This window comes from Prunus dulcis, chromosome 1, assembly GCF_902201215.1.
Source record: "Prunus dulcis chromosome 1, ALMONDv2, whole genome shotgun sequence".
Lineage (NCBI taxonomy): Eukaryota > Viridiplantae > Streptophyta > Magnoliopsida > Rosales > Rosaceae > Prunus > Prunus dulcis.
This window is the reverse complement of record NC_047650.1, coordinates 14,796,030-14,801,839: the sequence shown is the minus strand read 5'-3', so window position 1 is coordinate 14,801,839 and position 5,810 is coordinate 14,796,030. Positions and strand designations below refer to the sequence as shown.

Below are 5,810 nucleotides of genomic sequence, written 5' to 3'. Positions count from 1 at the left end.
TATTGATCTGCCCGATTCCGCCTCCAGGGATGGGATATCGAATCTTCTGGTGTAGAGCAGATGTGATGGCCTCGATCTTGCTGATCCACGGTCGGCCCAAGATTCCATTGTAGGGGAGATCTCGTTGATGACCATGAAGGTTTGCGAGCAGAGCACTGGGGGTGAGTGGACGTCAAGGTCGATCGTTCCAACAGTGATTGATGTGGCCCCATTGAAGTCGGTAAGCGACTTGGCAAGTTTGCTAATCTTGGGCTCCAATCCCATCTGTTGGATGACAGATAGTTGCAGGATGTTAGCTGCGCTGCCCTCATCCACATGAATTCGCTCGATCTCAGCTTGTTCAATCTGAATGCAGATGACTAGCGTCATTATGCGGTAGGTCAAGCCCGATCAAGTCCTTCTTCTGGAAACCAATGATGGGTGTATCCACAATGACTGGTACTCCTGTTGTGACTTGGGAGACATAAGTCGCCTGCGCGATCTTCCTATTGCGCTCCTTGGTGGTCAGCCCGAACTCCCGGGAGTCAGCTAGAATGGTGTTGATTCGAATGACCTTTTGGGGAGGCTCCTTGGCAGCCGCATCACGATCCTCGATCTGCTGAATGGCCTTCTTTGCGACGAATTTTGTGCAATGACCTTCTCTGACCAGCTCCTCAAGATGCCTTTTTCAAGCATTGCAGTTGTTTGTGCAATGTCCGTGCTTCCCATGGAATGCGCAGTATTTACTGGTGTCCCTCTTATAAGGGTCTCCCTTCATGGGTGGCGGTCTCCTCACCCACGGCTTGTCCTTCACTTGAGCCAGGATCTGATGAATTGGGATAGCGAACTCAGTGAAGGTCCCTATTTCTGAGCTTCCCTCTTGGGGCCGCGATCTGCGCTTATCTCGGGCTCTTTGCTCGAACTGGTTGCTCTTTTGGCTTGCCTGCTTCGTCGGGTGATCAACGTGCTTGCTAGCTTTCTTTGCGGCGATTCGATCATCGTCCCAAAGTGCGTAGCGTTCTGCCGTCGCGAACACTTCTGCCAAGGTTTGACTTGGTGTTATGGCCAGCTCCCGGTATAGCTCATGCTCGGTTGGCAAGCCCTTCTTGAAAGCTGAGGATGCAACTTGGTCATTGCATCCTATGATGTTAGCCTTTTCAGCTTTAAACCGTCTTAGGTAGTCTCGTAGAGATTCATCTGGCTTCTTGCGCAGGTTGAATAGATGGTCCGCATGCTTTCTGACCGTCTTGTAGGAGGTATACTCCTTTGTGAAGATGAGGGCCAACTCCTTGAAGTTTCCTATCGACGCGGACGGTAGAGTGTGGAACCAGTCTTGAGCTGCTCCTCGCAGGGTCATCGCGAACACTTTGCACATCAGGGCATCGTCTGCCTTGTACAGGATCATGGCGCTCTTGAAGTGCCTCAAATGGCTCTCAGGGGCAGAGTCTCCCTTGAATGGAGTGATGGATGGCGTTGTGAACCGCTTCGGTGGAGGAGCTCGTTCCACTTTGTCGGTAAAAGGCGAGCAGTCAACTCGATCAATTTCCTTGTGCAGGGCTTCTTCCATGCTTCCTTTAAGTTGGAGAGCTTTGAGTCGGTCATTCACTAGCTTCTCGACGTCCTCTGCTCGCAGGACTGGAGTCTCGGGCTGACGTCTTCGGCGTCTTGAGCGCGACTGGCTAACTCCTTCCTCGGTTCCCAAGGGTCGATCCCCTTGGGTGTTCCGCCCGTGGGGTAGATTATGTCTTCGGCGTCTCGAGCGTGACTGGCTGACTTCTTCCTCGGTTCCCAAGGGTCGATCCCCTTGGGTGTTCCGCCCGTGGGGTAGATTAGGAGATTGAGCTTGTGAGGATTCCTCTACATCTTGGCGCCTCGTGTTGGTCCTCGAGCGGGTTGGTGGGCGTCGATCATCATCTTCTGCCTGCAAGGAGGGTCGCTCAGGTCGACGTCTTTGGTGTCTCGAGCGTGACTGGCTAACTCCTTCTTCGGTTCCCAAGGGTCGATCCCCTTGGGTGCCCTGCCCATGGGGCAGGTTAGGAGATTGAGCTTGTGAGGATTCGTCTACAGCTTGCCAGCGTGCGTTGGCCCTCGAGCGGGTCGGTGGGCGTCGGTCGTTGCGCTCGTCGCGCGAATGCTCACTAACTCGAGCTCCTTGTGGGCCCAAGCGGGCGTGGACATTAGACCATGGGCCTAGCCTCTCGAGCACATTGGTCCTTGGTCCGAGCCCCAAACGGCTCAGAGTACAGCTCACGGCCGTCTGCATCTCATCTGCTCGATCACGATCTCTCCTCTGCTCGATCACGATCTCTCCTCTGCCGGTTTGCCCTTGTCTGACCAGCCTGGGACCTCTCGAACTGCTCGCCGGCGTGCTGGTGTACCCTTCTCTCCTCGTCACTGGGTCCAAGGTTTGGGCCTTGATTCAAGTTGATCTGCCTGAGTAGTTGGTCGATCAGGTTGTTCTGATCATCGACCTTCTGTGTGAGTTGATTGACCCGTGAGTTAAGGTCCACCTGACTGCGCCGGTCAAGTAGAGTGTTGTGCATCGGGCCCAACGGCATATGGGCTAGGGCTCCATTAGAGGCGTACACAGGTGCATATGCCAAGTGTGATCGCAGAGGAGGGAGAGAATGGATCTGCTCCAAGACTGGGACGACGTCGGAGTAGCCATGGGGCTGTGCAGCAAATCCAGTAGTTGAGTGGTGTGGCTGCTGCTGTGCTCCGACGGCAGGACAGCGAGGCAGAGCAGCTCCGGTAATCGGCGCTGGCAACTGCAAGGCTGTGGAGGTCCCAGGGTCATGTGGCGGCTGTTCTGCAATTCCGGCAGCTGAAGGCGGCTGCAAAGCACTAGAGGATGACTGCAAGGCGTTGGCAGCCACGATTCCGTGCGGTTGCATTGAGGTTTCCACCACGAAACCATGAGATGGGCCCATCGTGGTGGCGTTACTTTTCGTACGTCTTGTATCAACCATGGTTGTTTGAAAAAATGTGTGAAAGATGGATTTGGAGCACGCTTTGAATATATCTCGCGCTCTCAATGAAAGCACCAATTTGTGGGAGTAAATTTCCCCCAAAAGAATATTCGCCAAAAGATTCCTTCGTCTTCTCCGCCTCTCTTTCTCCCTGCAAAACAGATCGGAGTAAAAGACCACACCCGGGGGGTGTTGGCCAAAGGCCCTCCGATGCCTAAGTTAGGTAGGGTAATTCAAGGAAAAACCGGGTGGCCGGAGCCGTGTGTGGTGGCCGGAGCCTTGTGTGAGAGAGAGAAAGAGAGGAGGTTGCTAGGGTTTTTAAGAAATAACTTATGCAGAGTTTGAGTAGGAATTCTGACGTACCTCAACCATTGTGTGTGGCTATGCTTTTATAGAGGTCTCGGAGGCTAGGGTTTCAGAGGTTGGTGGAGTTGGTGTGGTTGGTGAGGTTGGTGTGGTTGGTGGAGTTGGTGTGGTTGGTGGGGTTGGTGCATTTAGGAATTATTGATTAACCAAATCCCTAATTAAATTGGGGATCAAGTAACCCCCAATTTGATTAGGTAATTCCCAATTAGGTTAGGTAACTCCTAATTAGGTCAAATAATTCCCAAATTGATTGGCCTAATTAATTGACCTAGGGTTTTGATTTAATTAGGTTCCCACAGCTGACATTCCTTTCCATCCAGTTCAAAATCAGACATTAAGACTCATTCTGAACTGCATATCTGATTTCCCTGGAATGGTACCCTCCTCTGATATAACTGAGCTAGTACCTGTTCTAGCGAAGATACTTAAAAAGCATTCTGATGGGAAGATAGGCATGCTTGAGGAGATATTTATATTGACCTGCTCAGTCGTTGTAGCTATCGTAAGAACTCCATCTGTTCATGGGAATTTGAATCTACAAATTTCAATTAAAGAAGCAATGCAACATGCTGTATTAGCTTGTCTAAGTATCTCGGAGAAGAATCCTTGTCAACTTTTGCATTCCTTGTTCCTACTTAAGGAGGCGTATAATCATGAAGGAAATTCTACTGACTCCACTGAAGTGGAACTACGACAATTTATTGTGAATGTACAAAACATTTGTTACCTTGGTTTGGAACCAACTTCAGTGAAATGGATGAGGAAACTGTCCTTGGAATATTGGAAACATTTCATTTGATACTGCTTCAGGATTCCAACAATCAAGCAGCAGAACTTGCAGAGAACCTAGTTTCAAGCAATTGGTTCAGTTTGTCGTTTGGATGCCTAGGCTTATTTCCCATAGAAAAGATGAAATGGAGGTGTATCTGATGCTCAGTTCACTGGTAGATGTTCTTATGGGAAATGATTCTGGGCAACCTATTAGAGATGCTACTTTATGTCTCCCTTCTGATCCCATTGATTTGCTCTTTCTACTTGGGCTAAAGAACTCCCGTAATCTGGAATTATCTTCTTGCCATTTTGCTGATTTTATACACCAGTTCTTTATATGATGAAAGGTAATTGAGATTTTGATTTCTAGTTTCATTAGTTTTGCTATGTTTTTTGCAGTACATTTAACAATTACGACCTACTTTTCTTCACATCTTTAATACTTTGCTCCCCAGACTTGCAGATGATAAGTTGGTTTTAGCTTCTCTGGAGCAATATATTCTGATCAACAGTAGTGATCTCCAAGGTGGATCCACTGATCCATCTACAGTGATGAGGCCGGTTTATCTTTATGGTCTAGGGTTTAATGAAAGAACAGTCATGTTGTAAATGTTAATTCAATTGCAGAATGAATAGCAGGAGGTGATAATCATGGATCAACACTTTTGGTGTTCTTATTGACACAACTTCCGCCTATCAATGATCTTGGGTTGGGGATTGCCGGGAATGCAAGGGACAAGTGTGACTACAAAGAATAATTGGAGTAGGATGATTGTGGAAGAGCTGGCGATGTCTTTAGCAGTCCCATGCCTAGCATAAAAAATATTCATTAATCTTCACAAGCCTGTAATTCATGTAGCAGTTACATTGTTAAAGCTGCCGAAGGTTCTTGAGTGGATGAGATCGGTGTTTGATGATTCTTGCATATCTGGCATCAGTCAAAACCTTGCAGAAAATAATTTGAACACAGAGATTGTACTTATATTTCAAGCTCTATTGAAGTCTGAGTACTTGAAGGTGGAACAAATTTCTATGCCATGCACTTTTTTGTTGATTTTGTTCGTGTCTTTTAAGGAACTAAAATGAGGTTTCCTTTTTTAATACTTCAAACAAGAAAATGGGTCATTATACTTCTGTCCAGTTTGTTTTACAATGAAACACTGGCTGACGGACTTTCCTTAAATTTTAGCCTTGGTCATTTCAGGCAGCATATTAAAAAGAGAGATAATGCAGTTATTTTACACATTGCAGGCCTGCAGAAAACAGAAGTACACTGACAACAGTCAAGATGAAAGTGCAAAAGAGCATATAAAAAAAGGCAGTCGCCATCCTGAACGACATGGGAGAAGTTTGTTAGTATCTCATTCACTTGATGTTATCCAAGTCTTGTCTAGACAAGGATTCTGGAGGATTAAATTTTGGGGATTAGAGATTGTTAAAAGAAATAGACCTTCTCTAAGAAAATCATTTAATTTTCTTTGTTGAATCTCCATTTCTCATTTCATTAACAGTAACAGAGGTGCACTGAGTAAGACACCTCCCATTTTGATCATTAACTGCATAAAGAGCTTAGAACTGAAAAGACATTATAAAATCAAAATACCTTTTTGTTAAATGTAAATGCATTTAATATTTTGCCTTGATTTACTTTCATTGTCAAAGACTTAGGCGCAGAATATGAACTGATCACAACACTTCATTAATTAACAGGCTAATAAGGAATGA

General features: G+C 46.8%; 1 pseudogene; it reads left to right on the top strand.

Moving 5' to 3' along the window:
• LOC117614887 overlaps positions 1 to 5,544 on the top strand; it is a 47,728-nt pseudogene extending 42,184 nt beyond the window's left edge.
• Positions 5,545 to 5,810: the final 266 nt, after the last annotated feature.